Source organism: Nicotiana sylvestris, chromosome 3 (genome assembly GCF_000393655.2).
Source record: "Nicotiana sylvestris chromosome 3, ASM39365v2, whole genome shotgun sequence".
Lineage (NCBI taxonomy): Eukaryota > Viridiplantae > Streptophyta > Magnoliopsida > Solanales > Solanaceae > Nicotiana > Nicotiana sylvestris.
Genome location: NC_091059.1, coordinates 122,306,365 through 122,330,719, shown reverse-complemented (window position 1 = coordinate 122,330,719; position 24,355 = coordinate 122,306,365).

Genomic DNA, 24,355 nt, shown 5'->3' with positions numbered 1-24,355 from the left:
ATAGACTCACTGCCATCAGCTGCTTCGGGCCTTGATCTTTTGGATTTATTTGAGTGTTTGCAGGTAATGTCCCATGAGGGCGATTGTTTAGAGAGAACAAAATCTGGCCCATCTGCACTTCAATATTCTTGATAGTTGAATCATGTGCATCTACTCTTTCACTAATTTTTGCATTAGACCCAATAACCTACTGCATCATTGCCTCAAGTCTAGCAAACCCATCTTCATGTCGTCCACCATGCTGCTAATGAGGATAATAATACCCCTGCTGCTGATTTTGATTGTTATATCCTTGTGGCCTTGGGTAAGATTCCATATTGTTAGGAGGTCTCATACCTCCCATGTTCCCATAGTTGAACTGTGGCTGGACTGGCCTGTACGGCTGATTTTGTTGGCCCCAAGTCTGACCACCCTGTCTCTGGCCTCCATAATTAGACACATAATGCATGTCCTCAGGGTAGTGATGGTGATCATGTTCTGCATTCCACTGGTTACCAATTGGCTGACCAATGCAAGATATGCACAAGCCCCCATTGGTAGTATCTACGATGTGTACTTGTTGCTTCTGCCCTAACTCTTCCACCTTTTTGGTGAGTATACTCATCTATGTCAATAAGGTGGCCATATTTTCAGCCATAGAGTTGGATGGATCTAAGGGCACTGAGTGAACCACTAGAGTGATGGGTGCATTCCTGGTTGTTCATCCCGAATTTTGTGCCATCTTGTCAAGCAGACTCTGGCCTTCTCTCCAAGTTTTGCTCAAAAATGTTCCACCAGCTGAAGCATTAACATTGCCCTTCATGCTATTTGACAATCCCATGTAAAACCGCTGCCCCAACATCAGATCCAGAATACCATGGTGCAGACATAGTTCCTATATTTCATGCAGTGTATCCATTGGTCTCTGTTTGAAACTCAAATTTTCATCAATTTGTTGAGCAGTCTTGTTGGGTGGGTGGAACTTGTTCACGAATTGCTTGAATAACTCCTCCCAAGTTGTTATGGAATTAATAGGGAGTGAGTCCAGGTCTGGGAAGCTCCTATCACTGAGAATGGAAATAATAACAACTTGATTGCTTCCAGAGTTACGTTGGGTTGCTTCTTGGTTTTGCAGATTGACAGGAAATTCTTCAAGTGCTGTTGAGGATCTTCGATTTGTGACCCCGAAAATAGTCCCTTATTTTGCAACAAGTACAGTATGTTGTTCGTAATTTGGAATGATTCACCCTGTATCTATGGGACTAAAATCGTTGTGGCCAGATTTTCAGTTGTGGGTTGTGCCCAGTCATAAAGTGCAGCCTCTGGCACCAGAGGTGCCACTGGCTCTACCGGCGCAGTTGGGCCCACTACGTGATCCCCCATGTCTGGTTCGAATTGTTCATTTATTTGTTGTTGTTTGTTTTTTCAGTTGGCCCGATTCAAGGCCTTGAAAACTTTCTCTGGATCTGATAATGCTTCAAATACTTCACCAGTTCTCGATGAGATTCTAGGCATGCATTTGTGCAACCAAGTCAACAAATGTTAAAATTTCAATGCAAAGATTGGGTATAGAGAAAACTGACTACACTAAGAATTTTTGTACTTCTTTCAATTGTAATTGATAACACTGTTAATTCCCCGGCAACAGCGCCAAAATTTGATCACTCCCAACTATACCTTATAAAAAGGACACGCGGACGTTGCAAATATAACCTGAGTATTTATCCCAAAGTTGAAACCACAAATAATTAACCTATCAATTACTCTCCTTAGACGTACTAAATTCTACGGAATCAACTTCCCAAATGTTGTAAATAACAATTGAGGGTATTTCTACTAACTAAGAATGAAAGTAAATAAGCAACTGAAAACTAGCTATGATTAAGTTGTAAACAATTAAGAGAAAGATCTAAGGTTATGATTTCCCCTATTGATGGAATCCCTTCCGGTTATGTTTCACATAGATTCACTAAATATTCACTATTAATCATGAGCACTCTTATTATCGTAACTCTCTCCCGAGTAATCACGACAATTTACTAAACGCACTCTCCCGAGTTATGCTAGCTGGCTTTATTTATTACAACTCACTTCAGATTGCACTCAAGGCTTCGTTATCCCTAATCCCGCCTTTAAACCCTCGGTTATTGATCTCTCATATACTTTGAGAGTGGTGTTGTTCAATAATTACCTAAATATGCACTCTCTCCCAAGTTATGCATAATAAATAGGCACAGCTAATTAAGGATCATATCAATTAACTACAACAAGAACGTAGTTGAACAAATAGAGATTAAACTGGGCAAACTATATTACATAACAAGAAGTTCATCCTTCAATAGGTTCCATCAAAACCCTAGACTAGAAAATAAGCTACTCATGACAAAACAAGATAAAACTACTAAATTATCCATGATGGGTAATTGCAATAATAAAGAGAAGATAGAAGAACTCTAATGTTTTTTTACTCTTCTCACACTTGTTCTTGCCTCCAAAATAGTCTAAAAACAAGCTTAAAAATGTCTTGGGCGAGCTTCTAAAGTTTATAAGGTTTTGGAACAAATTTTCCCGGAGTTGCACTTTGGTCCCCAAATTTCTGGCACGTGAACAGTTCACCGCGGTCGCGGCAACACCGCGGTCCGACCGTGGTGAACGCTGAAAATTCTGCCTCAAGTACTGATCTATCGCGGTTCCACCGCGGTTGCGGTGGATTGCACTTAGTCCATTTTTTGCTTCTTCATGCTCGGGTACTTCTTGATTGGGCGTTTTCGTCGCATTATTGACTCCAAAACACTCTGTAATGCTTCCTCACTTAAATTATTCCCTGCGAAGCAAAAGAACACCATTTAGAGCATTTTGTTATCAATTCGCCTATAGAACAACAATAAAGCATGGTAATATTAAGGTGTAAATATCATCTATATCGCCTAATATCAACCAACATAGAATCAGACAACTTAGGGTAACAAAAAATTGCTTTGCAAAGAAAGGTTCATACTAGAGACTAAATAGCAAGTAAACTAACATTCAAAAAATAGGGTAGAGTCAAATTTAGATAGACTACAAGTTCATAAGACATGTTGATCCTAGAAAGGGGTAGGACATAACTAACAAGCTAGGTGGAGCAATAGGTCAATTACATGTTGAATAGCAAAACAATAGATAGAAACATATTAGGAATATGATAAACTGAAGCAGTAGGAAACACATTGGTTTGAGAGCTTGAATTTAAAATCAGAACATACCAGTAAAGAGAGTAAATACAAGGTGAAGATTAGGAGAGTGTAATAATTATCTTTGGCTTGCAACCGGCTAATTTAGTAACAACAGTAAGTAACAAAAGAAAGCAGAAAAGCTTTTGAGTGCATGGGAGATGTGAACTAATGTGAGTTGATGTCCGTAAGACTGTAGAACAGAGCAATATATATAGTAGTTTGAAAGCTAGGTAAATAAGGTAAGAATCAAAATTGTTGAGTAATTATAGAACTCAGAGTAAACTCAGTCGAAGTCTTCCCATAATTAAGGGAATTAGTTCAAACGGTAAAGAGCAAGTGACAAGTAAGGAAAGAAATCATACATAGTTGGAGTATAACAAATAAAGAAAGACTTCAAACAATGCAAGTACAGAATCGATAATTAGGGCTAGGTTCAGAAAGTCCTAATTAAGGAAACAATATTAAGAATCAGTATAAAATAATATAGTCAACCACATAATAAGGCAAGAAGATAATTTAGAAGTCAAAAATCAACACAGAATATCATCACATGAAATCAGTAAAGGGTATCAATCATAGGAAATCAAGGATTCAAATAAAATAGTATTGATTAAGGGAAATTAATATAAATTTCTGTGAATAAAAAAAATAGACATAATATAGGCAAGAAGAATCAAGTCAGAAAACCTAATAAGCATAATAGGGTAAAATTACAGAGACTCGAAACATATTCATGAGAAACAGATATTCAGACGAATCGAATGAACAAATGAGCAAAGACAGACTCAGGATTATAACGTAGTGTTAAAACTAGGGTTTTAACATAACAAAAATGTGATTAAAAAGCAATTTTAATAGAAAGTTGTTTAAACATATGAGAATCAGAGAACAACATTAAAAGACCAGAGATATGTTTTGAAGAAAAGTTCCAGAAACCCTAATGGGAAAATAAAGCGGCGCTTTAAGAAAATTGAAAGGTTTTTCATAAAACAAACAAAAATAGTTCAGAAAAACCTCAGATATGTTACAGATCTAAGAGGAACAGGAGAAGAGATTAGGATTTTCTAGAAAAATAACCCAGAAATAGAGAGACCGGCTTAGAAACCCATAGGTTTAGCCGAAAAATAAAATGATCTTACTCAATCAGGCCATTGTGGCCTGAGAATGGTGAGGACAAGCCCAGGGGTGAGTAGACGGCCACTGATCCCTTGAGGACCTCAGGATAGCAAGAGTTAGGTCATGGGAAGGGGGCCATTAGGGCTAGGAGTGGTGGATAACCCACCATAATCAACGGCGAGCAAACAGCGGCGGGTGGAAGCCATGGTTATGGCAGAGGGAGCTTGAGAGAGAATGAGAGGAGTGACAGCGGGTGACGATGAGAGAATAAGGGTTTGGGGGAGTAGGTCATTTAGGTTAAATTAGGTAAGAACGAATCTGGGTCGTTGATCAACGGCCAAGATTTAATCTAATTGGGTCGGGTAGATTTAGGAATTGGGCTTGGGGTATTGGGCTGAGTATGATTAGGTGTTTGGGTTGGTCTAATTAGGCTAAAATTGAAATAGAATAGGTTATTTGTTAAATGCCCAATTTAAATTAGTTAAAATAATTTATAAAATAGCTAATAATTATAAAAAATGTCTTTCATGCATAGAAAATAGTTTAAAATGATTATTTAGTATTTAAAAATACAAATGACTAATTTCTGGTAAAAAATAGCATAAAATTATATGCATGGGCTATAATTGCAACGTTATTGCAATTATAACAAAAAGGTGCCAAATTGGATATTTATGGAATAATTTAGCCTAAGTAGGACCATAATTAAATCAAGAAATACTTTTTGAAATCATTTGTGATACAATTTTATAATTATTTATTGGAAACAAAATACTGGACAAATTAATAAAAATATAGGAAAATTATGGAAAAATACCAATTGCTTTTAATGCATGATCTTGAAGGTATATATGCAATTTAAAAATATATTTAGGAAAAATTGGGTATCAACAGACAGGCGTGGAGATCCAGTAGCCTATTTAAGGGATTATTGCAGCGAAATGAGAAGTGTTGGCGGGAAAGATGAGTTGTTGATGGCTTATTTCAGTGAGAGCTTGAGTGGAGTAGCCTTAGAATGGTATACTCGTCAAAATATCAGTAAGTAGTATGCATTGGATGACATGGCTCAAGATTATGTTTGACACTTTCAGTACAATATAGACATCATCCCAGACCGCTCTTCCCTATCTAAGATGAAAAAAGAAACTCGAGGAAAGTTTTAGGGAGTTTGGGCTTAGATGGAGGGAATAAGCTGCTCGAGTCAGTTCCCCAATTGATGAAGAAGAAATGGTTGAGCTTTTCCTACAAGCTCAAGGACCCACCTACTTCAGTCATTTGATCCCAGCTTTGGGTAAACCTTTCAATTATGTGGTAAAAATAGGGAGATGGTAGAAGAAGGAATCAATTCAGGCAAAATCATGGGCTATTCTGCATTGAAAGATGCTATAGAAGACATTCAGAACATCTTAGTAAGTTTGGGGAAGAAAGAGAAATATAAAAGATGTTGTTGAGCCCCGCCAACGACAAGTGTTGCGAGCAAAACGCTCACGCAAGTGTACTCGATCTTCAAGTAATATAGTAATAAGTAAAGTATCGTTCCCACGAGGACTTGTGATCAACTTATAGACTGATGCAAACTCAAACAATTATCGATTCAAGCTAATTCATCACAAAATACATAAATAACCAATTTACAATTTAACTAGTAGACAAACAATAATACAACACAAAGTTACTACGCCACTTATGAATTTTTCTTTAACAATTAATAAAAGAGATATCTCGGGGTTATGGGCTTGCTAGAGATCATGCTACGTTTTTAGTTTAAAAATAATTTATTGAATTATCTGTGTTATTGATTATAGGGTTAATAATACCCATAAGAATCTATCGATTTCTTATGCGCCTATTCAAGTTAAATTAATACCTATATTTCTATGGTATTAATATTAACTCAAATGCATTTACAAATCCTATTTCTCAACCAAACAAGGCAATTAAGTATAGTTCTATCTTAATTGCGAATCTTTCACCCGATGCCCAGGATCCAGATCTTGCTCTATTTGATTCTATATACAATCAAGAATTTCCTTTTTCAAGTTTAACTCAAGATTCGTAAATAGTATTTCACTGTTAGCTACGTAGTAAAATAATTAACAGCGGAATCAAATAAACAACCATTAACGATAATTTCAAGATCATCAATCTAAGCTTCAAACAACATAGTCATCTAACACCCATAACCCCAGAATATTTGGGTTTTTAGCCACTCATAATTATACAAACATCAACAATAAAAATCTTAAACATAATATGAGTAAATACTAGGAGAAGGTTTAGAACAACTCTTTTAATCATTGCTCCAAGTTGATGTTCCTCCTTGATTCTCTTCTTCAAGATGAATCTCCTTCTTCTTTTTCTCTCCAAAAACAGGTCTCCCTCCAATAATGCCACTGCTTTTGCCTTTTTAATCATGTAGGAAGGGGTTTTGACAAGTATGCCTTTTTTAGTCCGAAATAGAATAATCTTGTAATTTTTACACACCCGCGCGCCCCATGCGACGCGTACATGGATAGTACAGAGGCAAAATGCATTTTAACGGAGCAAAACAATGCAGCGAAAATATTTGCACTGCCACGGCGCGGGAGTGCAATTTTTTGTGTTGTTGCGTTTTTTCATTTGTTTTGCTATCCGGGCTTGCTTTGCGACCCCCGAACACAATCTCGACTTGATTTATTTATCTTTTACTCAGACTTCAAAGCCCCAAATCAGTCAAATTCATCCCAAATTTATTTCTTAAGTCGGATTAGCTTCCTGCAAGGCATAAAGCATGAATTTAGTACAATTCATTATCATTTAAGCTCAAACCTTTGTAAAATGAAATAATTAAAGTGTTGTTACAACGACTAAAATACGAGTTTTTAGCCTATGATCAACACCCCACACTTAGACCATTGCTCGTCCTCAAGCAATTAACATACATTTCACATAAGGACGACCTTTTTATCAAGCAATTGCTCTAACAACACATGCCAACACTTAAGTACCAATTCATAATAGTTCAATCCTCAAGACATGCCTCACAAGTGCCACGCATTTTCATAACTTGCTCACTTACTCTAACACAAAAGTCAAAATGTTTCCTTGCTTTTACAAATCATGTGCCCTCCCACAACTAATATAGGCTAGTTCCTCTCAACATAGTATTCACAAATATTTAGGAACTCAAAATAGGAAGAATTAACTCACTCTCAGAATTGAAATTCATGTACAACAGATGACATACCATATGCTTGCCCCTAATGTAATACTCTACTAATTGAGCTTATTCAATCAATGATCAAATAGGACTTTAATTGATTGTAATGCATGCTGAGGAAAGGTGTGATAAATAAATGTAGTAGCTACATCTCTTTGAGCACTTCATACATACACCATTTCATTTCATAATTTCAGCATTACTCTTATATTAAACCATCTCAAACCTTTTTTTTTTTTGAGGTTTTACATAATACCAACAAATCCCATTCTCTTTAAGCACCATAAGCTAGGGAATGTTACTAATGTGTCATGACCCAATTCCCGAACCCGATCGTGATGGCGCCCCTAGTGAAGACAAGGCCAGCCATACCCAAACGGAACACCTCTTTTAAACAGTTAATCATCATAAACAGTAATAACATATAATATAATACTCATAAATTGCGGGATTTAACAATAATAACCACAAGAACCATCCCGACACAGCCCAAACCAGGGTGTCACAAGTCATGAGCTACTACAGAATCTGCTATAGGTCTACAAAGTACGGAATTCGATATAACAGTCTGAAGAAAACATAAATGATAGAGGATAAGGTAGACAAGGGGTTGCGGACGCCAACAGCTACCTCGTAGTCTCAAAATCATTACCTGGACTGGGAGAAATCAGCACTCAAGAGCGGACTCTACGATGCCTGAATCTGCACACATGGTGCAGGGAGTAATGTGAGTACTCTGACTCAGTGAGTAACAATTGTAAATAATGGTTGTAAGTATGAAAACACGTAAAGACACAAAACAATTCCATATTAAGCAGCAAAATCACTTAAAACAGTAAATCAGTGAAGAAATCAAATGATATTCCTTTTGAAACAAGTAAAACCAGTAAATTAACAGGTAAATAATAGGTAGAAATCCGCCCCTCGAGTACAGTATCAATCTCTCAACATAGTATCAGCCCCTCGGGCTCACTCTCAGTATAGTATCAGCCCCTCGGGCTCAATATCAATCACTCAGGACAGTATCAGCCCCTCGGCCTACCTCACAATCACTCATATCAGCCCCTCGGGCATAGTATCAATCACTCAGCATAATGGGTACCCGCTCTCACTGTGGGTGTGCAAACTCCGGAGGGGCCCCTTACGGCCCAAGCGTTATATCAAGCCATCTCGTGGCATCATCACTCAACACTCGGCCTCACATCACTCAATCCACCTCGTGGCATATAAAGTATCTCGGGCCCTCGGCCTCATATCACTCAGCATATCCTCACATATGGCCCTCGGCCTCACTCAGTTCAAAAATCATCACAAGCCCCTTGGGCATTAGTAAAACAGTAGTTCTCAGCCCAAAACATGATGTAGAAATAACATTTAAGTTTCAAATCTGAGTAAAAGTGGCTGAGTTTGTAAAACAGTAGATATCAACAGGACTGAGTTCAAATAATAAGTCAAGTAGTGAGGAAACAATGATAAAAATCTCTGAAGGGTTCAAATAGTTGGCACGAAGCCCAAATATGGCAATCAGCCCAAATCATGATGATAAAATTGAATTTTAGTCAAATATTCGGTAAAATCATCAATTGGGAAGGACCAAGTCACAATCCCCAGTAGTGAAAGACCCCATGCTCATCATCCAGCGCGTATCTTGCCTCAATATAGCACTACGATGTGCAATCAGGGGTTTCAAACCCTCAGGACATTATTTACAACCATTACTCACCTCGAACTGGCTAATTCTCTAGCTCGTGATGCTTTTGCCCCTCGAATTGGCCTCCACGCGCGTCGAATCTATCCAAAATTAGAACGAATACGTCACAATATGCTAAGGGAACAAAGTCCAAGCGAAAACATTCGAAAAATATCAAAAAACCTGCAATTAGCAAAACCCGAGCCTCGGGACCACATCTTGAAACTCCGAAATTTTTACGTCATCGGGTTCCTTATCTCGTCATGAGTCTATACATACAAAAATCTCTCAAATCGGACCATAAATGGCCCCTCAAATCCCAAATTTAGAATTTCAATTTCAAGCCCTAATTTCTTACAATTGGGCTATATTTTCATGAATTTCAAGGATGATTTCACAATATAATCATGTATTTAGTTCATAGGACTTACCTCCAATCACTTCCCGTCGAAACCCCTTTCAATCCCCGTCCAAAAGCTCTCAAGGTTGCTCAAAAATGGAGGAAATGGGTTTGGGTTCGCGGATGAAATGTTTTTAACATTCTGCCCGGATCATTGTAGCTAACTCTATGCGATCGTGGCCCAATACTCTGCGATCGCATAGCATAAAAATCTACAGCTCCAGAATTAACCCTATGCGATTGAATCCTATCCTCTGCGATCGCATAGCACAATGACCTTAGCCTATGCGATCGAACACCTGCTCCTACGATCGCATTGAACAAATTTCCACGAAAATCCCGGATTAACTTTACACTGTGCGATCGCATACCTCCCTATGCGATCGCATTGAACAACCAACAATCCCTCAAAAATGCTTCTATGCGATCGCAATGCCACTCCGCGATCGCATAGAGCAAAACCCTGCAGCACTGATCTGCAGATTTCTGCAACATCCTAAGTCCCAAAATCATCCGTTAGCCATCCGAAATCACCCCGAGGCCCCCGGGACCTTATCCAAAAGCACCAACACGTCTTAAAACATTATTCAAACTTGCTCCAATCATCAAAACACCTCAAACAATGCCAAAACCATCAAATTGCATCGAATTCAAGCCTAAGTTCTTCTAAAACTTCCAAAACACGCATTTGATCAAAAACCCGACCAAAACACCTCCGAATTATCTGAAATCTTTCACACATATCCAAAACTACCTAACAAAGCTACTGCAACTCTCGGAATTCCATTCCGACCCCCATATCAAAATCTCACCTACCAACCGAAATTCGCCAAAATACTAACTTCGCCAATTCAAGCCTAATTCTTCTCTACAACTCCAAAACCCATTCTAATCGCGCTCCTAAGTCACGAATCACCTACCAAAGCTAACCGAACCATCGAAACTCACTTCCAAGCCTTCTAACATATAAGTCAACACCCGGTTGACTTTTCCAACTTAAGCCTTCTTAAAAGAGACTAAGTGTATCATTTCATACCAAATCCTCTACGAACTCGAACTAATCAACTCGATCACATAAAACACGGATAACGAAGCGTAAAGAAGCTGAAATGGGGGAAACAGAGCGGTAACTCATAAGACGACTGGCCGGGTCGTCACATCCTCCCCAACTAAAACAAACGTTCGTCCTCGAACGAGTCAAGAAACATACCTGAAGCCTCAAACAGATGAGGATATCTGCTGCGTACCTCCCGCTCGGTCTCCCAGGTGGCTTCCTCCACGGGCTGGCTGCGCCACTGAAACATTACCGAAGAAATGTTCTTTGACCTCAGCTTTCTAACTTGCCTGTCCAATATTGCCACTAGCTCCTCAACATAGGATAGATCCTTGTCTAGCCGGACTGAACTAAAATCTAACATGTGCGACGGGTCTCTGTGATACCTCTGGAGCATTGAAACATGAAATATCGGATGAACTCCTGCCAAGCTAGGAGGTAAGGCAAGCTCATAAGCAACCTCCCCAACTCGCCTCAATATCTCAAATGGGCCAATAAACCTCGGACTCAACTTCCCTTTCTTCCCAAATCTCATAACACCCTTCGTAGGCGAAACCCGAAGCGGAACCCGCTCACCAACCATATAGGAAACATCACGAACTTTCCGGTCTGCGTAACTCTTCTGTCTGGACTGGGCTGTACGGAGTCTGTCTTGAATCACCTTAACCTTTTCCAAGGCACCCTAAACTAAGTCCATGCCCAATAATCTAGCCTCACCCGGCTCAAACCAACCCACCGGAGATCTACACCGTCTCCCATATAAAGCCTCATACGGTGACATCTGAATACTGGACTGATAGCTGTTGTCGTAAGCAAACTCCGCCAATGGCAGGAACTGATCCCAAGACCCTCCAAACTCAATCACACACGTGCGAAGAATATCCTTAAGAATCTGAATAGTGCGCTCGAACTGTCCGTCCGTCTAAGGGTGAAATGTTGTACTCAACTCTACCCGAGTACCTAACTCATGCTGAACGGCCCTCCAGAACCGTGATGTGAACTGAGTACCCCTATCTAAAATGATGGAGACCGGGATGCCATGCAGACGAACAATCTCCCGAATATAGATATCCGCCAACCGCTCTGAGGAATAAGTAGTACATACAGGAATAAAGTGAGTAGACTTGGTCAGCCGATCCATAATCACCCAAATAGCATCGAACTTTCTCAAAGTCCGTGGGAGCCCAAATACAAAGTCCCTGGTGATCCGCTCCCACTTCCACTCCGGAATCTCTATTTGCTGAAGTAACCCACCTGGTTTCTGGTGCTCACAATTCACCTGCTGACAGTTGAGACACCGAGCTACAAATCCCACGATATCTTTCTTCATTCTTCTCCACCAATAGTGCTGCCTCAAATCCTGATACATCTTCGCGGCACCCAGATGAATGGAATACTATGAGCTATGGGCCTCCTCCAGAAACAACTCTCTAAGCCCATCCACATTGGGCACACAAATCCGGCCATGCATACTCGTCGCACCATCATCACCGATGGTCACATCTCTGGCATTACCATGCTGAACTCTGTCCTTAAGGACAAGCAAATGCGGATCATCATACTGGCGCTATTTGATACGATTATCTAAGGAAGACCGAGAAACCATACAAGCCAACACCCGACTAGGCTCCGAAATATCCAATCTCATGAACCGATTGGCCAAGGCCTGAACATCAACTGCAAGGGGTCTCTCCCCAACTGGAATATATGCCAAACTCCCCATGCTCACTGCCTTTTGTCTCAATGCATCGGCCACCACATTGGCCTTTCCCAGATGAACAAAATAGTGATATCATAATCCTTAAGTAACTCCAACCATCTCCGCTGCCTCAAATTAAGATCCTTTTGCTTGAACAAATACTGAAAACTACTATGATCAGTGAATACCTCACAAGATACGCCATACAAGTAATGCCTCCAAATCTTCAATGCATGAACTATGGCAGCCAACTCCAAATCGTGAATGGGGTAGTTCTTCTCATGGGGCTTCAACTGACGATAAGCATAAGCAATAACTCTACCCTCCTACATCAACACACAACCAATCCCAACTCTCGAAGTATCACAATACACAGTATATGAACCTGAAGCTGATGGCAAAACCAACACTAGAGTTGTGGTTAAGGCCGTCTTGAGCTTCTGAAATATCTTCTCACACTCGTCCGACCATACAAATGGAGCACCCTTCTAAGTCAACTTGGTCAAGGGTGATGCAATGGATGAAAATCCCTGAACAAATCGGCGATAATAGCCTGCCAACCCAAGAAAGCTACGAATCTCTGTGGCTGAGGATGGTCTGGGCCAACTCTGAACCGCCTCTATCTTCTTCGGATCAACCTGTATACCCTCGTTGGACACCATGTGCCCCAATAAAGCCACTGAACTGAGCCAAAACTCACACTTAGAGAATTTTGCATAAAGCTTCTCCTCCCTCAATCTCTGCAACACAACCCTCAAATGCTCCACGTGCTCCTCCTGACTATGCGAGTATACCAGAATATCATCAATCTATAACGAACGAATCAAGATAAGGCCGGAACACGATGTTCATCAAATGTATGAATGTTACTGGGGCATTGGTTAGCCCGAAGGACATAACAAGAAACTCATAATGACCATATCTGGTCTTGAAAGCAGTCTTAAGAATATCTGAATCCCTGATCTTCAACTGGTGATAACCCGAACGGAGATCAATCTTGGAGAATACCCTCTCTCCCTGAAGCTGATCAAATAAATCATCAATGCGAGGCAAAGGATACTTGTTCTTAATTGTTACTTTGCTTAATTGCCTATAATCAATGCACATTCTCATCATACCATCCTTCTTCTTCACAAATAAAACCGGTGCACCCTAAGGGGACACACTAGGCCGAATGAACCCCTTATCTAGGAGTTCCTGAAATTGTTCTTTCAATTCTTTCAACTCTGCTGGTGCCATACGATATGGCGGAATAGAAATGGGTTGAGTGCCCGGCACCAGGTCAATACCAAAATCAATGTCCTTGTCTGGTGGCATGCCCGGCAGGTCTGCAGGAAACACATCGGGAAAATCCCTCACAATTGGGACAGAATCGATACTAGGAGTCTCAGCTCTAACATCCCTTACAAATGCTAGATATGAAAGGCAACCCTTCCCAACCATACGCTGGGCCTTCAAGAAAGAGATCACTCTACTAGGGGTATAATCAGTCATACCACGCCACTCGATCCGCGGTACACCTGGCATAGCCAAAGTGACTGTCTTAGCATGACAGTCTAGAATAGCACGACATGGAGATAGCCAATCCATGCCCAAAATGACATCAAAATCCACCATGCTCAATAGCAATAGATCCACTCGGGTCTCCATACCCCTAATAGTCACCACACATGACCGGCACACACGGTCTACAACAACAGTATCACCCACTAGGGTATATACATGAACAGGTAAAGTAAGAAACTCATGGGGCGTACCCAAATAATGAGCAAAGTATGATGACACATAAGAAAAGGTGTAACCGGGATCAAATAATATAAAGGTATCTCTGTGGCAGACTGAAACAATACCTGTAATGACAGCATCCGAAGCAATGGCGTCAGTTCTGCCTGGGAGTGCATAGAAACGGGCCTGACCACCCCCCGATCGACTTCCCCATCTAGGGCGACCCCTGGCTGCCTGACCTCCACCCCTAGCTGGCTGGGCGGGTGGTGAAGTAACTGGAGCAGAAGTCGAGGGCTGGCCCCTCTGCTGGGATGAACTAGCAACACGACGAGGACACTGCCTCCACACATGTCCAAACTCTCCACACTCAAAACAACTCCTAGGTGCTGGAGAATGGGACTGAAAGGAACCCCTCGCACCGGAGTGACCAGCTGATGCACTAGGCATAGAAGAACCCTGAGCTGACGGGGCACGAGATGAACTCTGGGCTGGAAGGGCACTGAGTGATGACTGGCCCCGCTGAGACCCATGATGACCATGACCCGAAGATGCCCAGCGATACTCTGGGCGGGCTGACTGAGCAGGCCTGAAAGAACGGCCTCTACCATGCTGAAACTGGCCCCTCGAAGAAGACCACTATAACTGCCAGATCCTCGAGGCTTCTTGGCATCCCTCTCCTCTCGATCCTGATGACGAACCGTCTCAATCTCGCGAGCGATATCGACCACCTCCTCGAACGTAGCACCCAACACCCTCTCTCGGGTCATAAGAATATGGAGGTGATAGTTAAGGCCATCAACAAATCTCCTTATCCTCTCACGATCTGTCGGAACCATCCAAATGGCATGACAAGCCAACTCAGAAAACCTCAACTCATATTGTGACATGGTCATATCCCCCTGTCACAACCACTCAAACTATCTACGCAGCTCCTCTCTGCGGGACTACGGCACATACTTCTCCAAGAAGAGAGTGGAGAACTGCTGCCAAGTAAGGGGCACTGCTCCAACCGGCCTACGCCTCTCATACGCCTCCCACCATATGAAGGCAGCCCCAGTAAACTGAAAGGTGGTGAATGTCACACCACTAGTCTTAAGAATCCCTATTGTACGAAGCATACGCTGACACTTATCAAGAAAACCCTGGGCATCCTCGCCCTCGGCACCATTGAATGACGAAGGCTGGAGTCTACCAAACCTCTCAAGACAATGCTGCTCATCATCCATCATAACTGGCACAACAAACTCCTGAGCTGGTGCAACCGGCTGAGCTGGAGGTGCCCCCGGTGTCTATAGTCCCTGCACTACCTGCTCAGGTGTGCGAGCAGTGGGGGTCTGATTGCCTCCCCCGGCCTGTGAAGTAGTTGCTGCCGTAGTGGCTGAAACTGCCAGGCCAGTGCAAACTGTTAAGATCTGTGCCAAGGCCTCTTGAAGACCCGGAACCACGATGGGCACAGCTGGTGCCTAAACTGGTGCTGCAGGAGCATCCATAGCTGGAGCCTGATCCGGGCCGGGGCAGCTGGTGGGTCAATAGGTGTTGCCCTCGTTGCTCTACCTCTGCCACGTCCACGACCGTGTCCACGGCCTAAGGTGGCCTTAGTGGGTGGCACTGGTGGTCGTCCACCTCGTCCGGTAGCACGAGTCCTCGCCATCTGCGAGAGAATCGTATAACAGAAGTTTAGCATTCGGATCAACAAATTTGCACGACCGGAGTTTCAAGAATATGAAGTTTTCCTAAAGGTTCTGCAGCCTCTCGAGGATAAATATAGACGTCTCCGTACCGATCCGTGAGACTCTACTAAACCTGCGCATGACTCATGAGACCTAAGTAACCTAGGCTCTGATACCAACTTGTCACGGCCCAATTCCCGAACCCAGTCGTGATGGCGCCCCTCGTGAAGACAAGGCCAGCCAGACCCAAACGGAACACCTCTTTTAAACAGTTAATCATCATAAACAGTAATAACATATAATATAATACTCATAAAATGCGGGATTTAACGATAATAACTGCAAGAACCATCCCGACACAGCCCAAACCGGGGTGTCACAAGTCATGAGCTACTACAGAATCTGCTATAGGTCTACAAAGTACGGAATTCGATATAACAGTCTGAAGAAAACATAAATGATAGAGGATAAGGGAGACAAGGGGCTGCGGACGCCAACAGCTACCTCGTAGTCTCAAAATCATTGCTTGGACTGGGAGAAATCAGCACTCAGGAGCGGACTCTGCGATGCCTGAATCTGCACACATGGTGCAGGGAGTAATATGAGTACTCTGACTCAGTGAGTAACAATTGTAAATAATGGCTGTAAGTATGAAAACACGTAAAGACACAAAGCAATTCCATATTAAGCAGCAAAATCACTTAAAGCAGTAAATCAGTGAAGAAATCAAATGATATTCCTTTTGAAACAAGTAAAAATCGGTAAATTAACAGGTAAATAACAGGTAGAAATCCGCCCCTCGGGCACAGTATCAATCGCTCAACATAGTATCAGCCCCTCGGGCTCACTCTCAGTATAGTATCAGCCCCTCGGGCTCAGTATCAATCACTCAGGATAGTATCAGCCCCTCGGGCATAGTATCAATCACTCAGCATAATGGGTACCCGCGCTCACTGTGGGTGTGCAGACTCCGGAGGGGCCCTTACGGCCCAAGCGCTATATCAAGCCACCTCGTGGCATCATCACTCGGCACTCGGCCTCACATCACTCAAGCCACCTCGTGGCATATAAGTATCTTGGGCCCTCGACCTCATATCACTCAGCAGATCCTCACATATGGCCCTCGGCCTCACTCAGTCCAAAAATCATCACAAGCCCCTTAGGTATTAGTAAAACAGTAGTTCTCAGCCCAAAACATGATGTAGAAATATCATTTAAGTTTCAAATCTGAGTAAAAGTGGCTGAGTTTGTAAAACAGTAGATATCAACAGGACTGAGTTCAAATAATAAGTCAAGTAGTGAGGAAACAGTGATAAAAATCCACGAAGGGTTCAAATAGTTGGCACGAAGCCCAAATATGGCAATCAGCCCAAATCATGATGATAACAATTGAATTTCAGTCAAATATTCGGTAAAATCATCAATCGGGATGGACCAAGTCACAATCCCCAGTAGTGAAAGACCTCACGTTCATCATCCAGCGCGTATTTTGCCTCAATATAGCACTACGATGTGCAATCCGGGGTTTCAAACCCTCAGGACATCATTTACAACCATTACTCACCTCGAACTGGCTATTTCTCTAGCTCGCGACGCTTTTGACCCTCGAATTGGCCTCCACGCACGTCGAATCTATCCAAAATCAGAACTAATACGTCACAATATGCTAAGGGAACAAAGTCTAAGCGAAAACATTCGAAAAATATCAAAAATACCGAAATTAGCATAACTCGAGCCCCGGGCCCACATCTCGAACTCAGAAATTTTTACTTCATCGGGTTCCTTATCTCGTCACGAGTTTATACATACAAAAATCTCTCAAATCGGACCACAAATGGCCCCTCAAATCCCAAATTTAGAATTTCAATTGCTAGCCCTAATTTTTTACAATTTGGCTATATTTTTATGAATTTCAAGGATGATTTCACAATATAATCATGTATTTAGTTCATAGGACTTACCTCCAATCACTTCCCGTCGAAACCCCCTTCAATACCCGTTCAAAAGCTCTCAAGGTTGCTCAAAAATGGAGGAAATGGGTTTGGGTTCGCGGATGAAATGTTTTTAACATTCTGCCCGGATCACTGTAGCTAACTCTATGCGATCGCATAGCATAAAAATCTGCAGCTCTAGAATTAACCCTATGTGATCGCATCCTATCCTCCGCGATCGCATAGCACAATGACCTTAGCCTATGCGATCGCACACCTGCTCCTGCGATCGCATTGAACAAATTTCCACGAAAATCCCGGATTAACTTTACACTGTGCGATCGCATGCCTCCCTATGCGATCGCATTGAACAACCAACAATCCCTCAAAAATGCTTCTATGCGATCGCATAGAGCAAAACCCTGCAGCACTAATCTGCAGATTTCTGCAACATCCTAAGTCCCAAAATCATCCGTTAGCCATCCGAAATCACCCCGAGGCCCCCAGACCTCAACCAAAAGCACCAACATGTCTTAAAACATTGTTCAAACTTGCTCCAATCATCAAAACACCTCAAACAATGCCAAAACCATCAAATTGCATCGAATTCAAGCCTAAGTTCTTCTAAAACTTCCAAAACATGCATTTGATCAAAAACCCGACCAAAACACCTCCGAATTATGTGAAATTTTGCACACACATCCAAAACCACCTAACGAAGCTACTGCAACTCTCTGAATTCCATTCCAACCCCTGTATCAAAATCTCACCTACCAACCGAAATTCGCCAAAATACTAACTTCGCCAATTCAAGCCTAATTCTTCTCTACAACTCCAAAACCCATTTTGATGCTCCTAAGTCACAAATCACCTCCCGAAGCTAACCGAACCATTGGAACTCACTTCCGATCCTTCTAACACATAAGTCAACACCCGGTTGATTTTTCCAACTTAAGCCTTCTTAAAAGAGACTAAGTGTCTCATTTCTTACCAAATCCTCTCCGAACTCGAACTAATCAACTCGATCACATAAAACACGGATAACGAAGCGTAAAGAAGCTAAAATGGGGGAAACGGAACAGTAACTCATGAGACGACTGGTCGGGTCGTCACATAATGAAAATCCATCCCATATATATATATATATATATATATATATATATATATATATATATATATATATATATATATATATATGTATTTTTTTGTTTTTTTAAATAAGCATAACAAATCTCTTCTCAACTTTAACAACATTAAAACAACACTAAGTGTTCATGAGATATAGAGGTTCAAATAACTGAAATATTTACATAAATTGGTAAAGTTTATAATGCGGATTCCAAAGAAATAGGATTAATGGCTCAAAAGATTTGACTAAGATATATACAACTAGGTGGGAACAATTATAAAACTGGTTCAACAAAGAAATGCCTATATCATCTCCTAAACTGAATAATGCTACTATTTCGCTTTGCAAACACTTGGGGGCAAGTTTTAGATATCAACTATTATACACAGAATATTTCAAAAACCTCACTCACACATTGGCACACAACTCATTCAAGCTTGGATCTTTCTCAACTCTCTAATCAAAGCAGTTAAGCGTAGTTATAAATACACAATTTAAGGCACTTACTTTAGAATCAAGAACTGAGATTGAGCATCACAAATAAGGTACATACAACTTCTAACACATGTGCATTTGAGGAGATTAACTCTGTAGTTAGGAACTTTTTATTCAATTGAACTAAAAAATTACACTATACCCGGTTCAAATACACCCTTGGAAAAGAACCGCGGTATAAAGAAAAACCAAGGGAAAATTTTTGAATTAAACCAAAACTAGCATACACTAAACTAAAATAATAGGCAAACATTTTTTTTTTGAATTTCGACTTCATTTCCCTCAAGAAAATCCATCGTCAGGAAAAAAAATCGAAATTAGTACCATTTACTACCTACAAATGCTATAATCTACCAAACCAAAAAGTTTAACAGTCTAAACAAAATCAAACAACCAAAAATACGAAAACAACAAAAGTAAGTACATTACAATAGGGGCAAATCACCCCACACTAAAAATCTTGCATTGCCCCTAATGCAAAAAGATCAGAAATAGATCAGAAAAGAGACACCCTGAAGCCATTGGCCTAAGCATCTTCATCCTCAAAGGTGCTGGAGGGGGTGCCCTTATGCCTCCCCGTCGGCTAGTAGATGCAACCTCAGATAGGCCAGTGTTTGATCTTTTGCTTGGGCGCCGAGACATTATACCTACACAACATGATATATTAGCTAAAAACACACAAATATTGTTTTAAATGCAAGTGGAGTAAATCCCCCACACTTATGTTATTATCATGTTGACACTTAGCATGTATAACAGGGATTTAGACTACCATGTTCTTCAATTAGAATGATATAATACTTATCGGCTTACCTAATCATTAAACAGACTTGCAACAATTAAAAATAAAAATAAAAACCAAAAACTAAGCTAGATTTTACAAGCTAGATTAATATTAAACATAAACATAAAAATAAATTAGTCTATTTTACAAAATTCAAAATTATTATATAAAGTATACTACATAGGCACATTAGCATGAATCTTACATCTCATTTTTACATAAAGCAAGCGAAACATCATGGTTTAGTCTAATGTTATAGTTGTTACCACTAATAACATCTTACAATGCAATTTGTTTCTCAATTTGCAACATTACTCAATTTCATGTCACTTAGACATTTTAACAAACACATTGTAAGTATGTCTTGCATTCTTTAAATTTCAACTTGAAATGAGGCAAATTCACCATATTAACAACACAAATATACCTCACTTCACAACTATTACATCACCACATCTTCACAATAATATTCAATGCACAAATGCATGCTTGTACTTGACTAAAGAAATCATAACTTCTAAAATCTAATATTGCTAAATTACAATTAAAAGTTAGTTATGTTAGTCATTGGGTTGCCTCCCAACAAGCGCATGATCTAACGTCGCGGCACGACGTGAACCACTTTTTGCTTCCACCTTGAACTTATAAATTGTACCCCTAGCAGGGTATCCAGTCTGTGGCTATGCTCATTTGGTGGGGCTACAAAGATAACCAGGCCAAGTAATAAATTTTTCACTCGGCACTTCTCGGCCTTTAGATGAGGAATGTAATTTTTGCTTTTTGGCACAACAAATTCAAGAATATATGCACTTTTACCCTCACTCTTTGACACCCCCCATAGGCTCAGATGGCTCGATTACTATCTTACTATGTAAACACAATGTGGAAAAATGAATGGAATGAGGTCTAATGCTCCCTAACTCATGAATTTTACTACAATTTACATCCCCATTTATACACACACTCAATTCTCCTAAAGTAATGTTATCTACTCCCTCACATGACTCTAGAACTCTTCTCAACATTGGCATCCTCAAGAAAAACATGATCTAATGATCGGTATTCTTGTTTTAGCTCCTCAATTTGGTGTAGAAGATTTTTTTCAGCTTCATACAACTCATCATTAAATTGTTGGGCATTACATGCATCAACTTTTGCACTCAAATCTGAATCCAAGTCATGCGCAACCAAGCTAAAATTATCAATTTTTTGTGCAAGCTCATCTCTCTCCTTAGACCAATCTTTCATCAATGTTGTTAGTAAACAACGTCGTTCCGCAGATTTCCCTAATCGAGAATATCCGTCCCAATACCAACCCTTACTCCCATATTCAAATTCAGATCTACAAGAGGTGAGGCCATGAAAATCTTCTATCAATCAAGCGTCTTCATCATTAACCTTGCCTCCGTATATTTCATCCCCATATATCATCCTGAGAGAACTAGAAACATACTAAGAGAAAAATCAAATAGTTATAAAAATAAAATATTTACAAAAAAAAACTTGTAAAGATAAGAATAAAAGTTTGATCTAGAAAAACAGTTAATTTCTAAGTCCCCGGCAGTGGCGCCAAAAACTTATTGCGACCAAAAGACTCACGCAACTGTACGCGATCTTCAAGTAATATAGTAATAAGTAAAGTATCGTTCCCACAAGGACTTGTGATCAACTTATAGACTGATGCAAACTCAAACAATTATCGATTCAAGCTAATTCATCACAAAATACATAAATAACCAATTTACAATTTAACTAGTAGACAAACAATAATACAACGCAAATAATACACTTATGAATTTTTCTTTTAACAATTAATAAAAGAGATATTCCGGGGTTATGAGCTTTCTAGAGATCATGCTACATTTTTAGCTTAAAAATGATTTATTGCATTATCTGGGTTATTGATTATAGGGTTAATAATACCCATAAGAATCTATTGATTTCTTATGCGCCTATTCAAGTTAAATTAATACCTATATTTCTATGGTATTAGTATTAACTTAAATGCGTTTACAAATCTTATTTCTCAACCAAAAAGGCGATTAAGTATAGTTCTATCTTAATTGCGAATCTTTCATCCGATGCCTGAGATCCAGATCTTGCTCTATTTGATTCTATATGCAATCAAGAATTTTCTTTTTCAAGTTTAACTCAAGATTCGTAAATAGTATTTCACTGTTAGCTTCGCAGTAAAATAATTAACGGCATAATCAAATAAACAACATTTAACGATAATTTCAAGATCATCAATCTAAGCTTCAAACAACATAATCATCTAACACCCATAACATCAGAATATTTGGGTTTTTAGCCACTCATAATTATACAAACATCAACAATAAAAATCATAAACATAAGATGAGTAAATACTAGGAGAAGGTTTAGAAAAACTCTTGTAATCCTTGCTCCAAGTTGATGTTCCTCCTTGATTCTCTTCTTCAAGATGAATCTCCTTCTTCTTTTTCTCTCCAAAAACAGGTCTCCCTCCAATAATGGCACTACTTTTGCCTTTTTAATCGTGTAGGAAAGGGTTTTGACAAGTATGCCCTTTTTAGTCCGAAATAGAATAATTTTGTAATTTTTACACACCCGCGGCGCGCCCTGTACAACGCGTACATGGATTGGACAGAGGCAGAATGCATTTTAATGGATCAAAACAATGCAGCGAAAATATTTACACTGTCGCGGCGCGGCAGTGCAATTTTTTATGTTGTTGCGTTTTTTCATTTGTTTTGATATCCGGACTTGCTTTGCGACCCCTGAACACGATCTAGACTTGATTTATTTAGCTTTTACTCAGACTTCAAAGCCCCAAATCAGTCAAATTCATCCCAAATTTATTTCTTAAGTCTGATTAGCTTCCTGCAAGGCATAAAGCATGAATTTAGTACAATTCATTATCATTTATGCTCAAACCTTTTTAAATGCAATAATTAAAGTGTTGTTACAACGACTAAAACACGAGTTTTAGATCCATTGGGCGTTCTTACTCAACGCTTTCAGCCTCAACATCGATCGCAAGAATATTCACATACTCCAGATAATCCTCCCCAATTCTATTTCTCTCCACAAAATCCCCAAAGTCATACCTCACCTTCCCAATACTCTATCCACAATGCACCACTATATGCTCCACATCCACATGACCCGCAATGGACTGTACCACTTCCACAAATGTCTAACCCACCTCTACAAGCATATCAACCACCTAGCCGCAAGAGGTTCCAACCGAGGATGGAGTACAAAATGAAAAGGCAGTAGCAAAGAGAAAAGTCTTTCACTCCTATTGGAGAATCATATGCCAGTTTTTTCCAAAGGTTGAGGCAATTGGACATGTTGAAGCGATTCAGATAAAAATGCTGAATCTTCTTCCAAAGAATTTTGATTATTTTCAAAGGTACGCATATTGCTATAATGCCCTGGGACACAACATAGAAATATGTTGGAATCTGAAAAGAGCAGTCCAGAAGTTTATTAATGCAGGTGATATCATCATGCAAAATCCAGATGCAGCGGATACTAGCCAAAGTCCATTGCCTGTTCATAATGAGATGCATATGGTAGGCATGATTTGTGTTGAAAAGGAATATGAGAACTCTTCTGAATTCATTGGAGGGCCATTTGCAGCAAAGTTTTCAGTGCTATCAGTCTCGGTTCCAAAAGTTGATCTGAAGAACAAGTCGGCAAAAGGGACCCAAAAGCTATTTGCTAAGGTCAACGTGATGGAGACTTGTGAAGGTCCTAGTAATGTCGATATGTGACTCAGTGGCTAAGATGTTGAGCTTGGTAATTGGAAAGACACTCCTTTATTGGCTAGCGAGGGAGGAGTTTTGGTGGTTTATTTTGTTGTCATTTCTGTTGTCCGGGTTATTTCAGGGTTGTAATCCGGATATTGTCTTGTGAATCAAACCTTTCTTCTTTTTATTTTTCTTAGTTCGTTTAAGTCGTAGTAACTCGTCTAGTGTTATCTAGGATTGTTCCAGGGTTGTAATCCAAGTTTATTTTGCTTGTTTTGTTGTTCAAACCCTTTCACCGTCTTTTCTAATGCAATCTCCTGTTTTATGTTATTTCTAGTCAGTTTTTCACCGTCTATCTAATGCAATCTCCTGTTTTTTGTTATTTCTAGTCAGTTTTTGTTTAAGTTCTCTTTTGTTTTTTTAGTTCTTTTGATGCTGACTCTAGTGACATGACATGTATGTGTATTTCTCAGCCTGATCTTAAAAATTCGTCCGATTATGAGACAATGAAACAAATTTTGAAGATGATAGA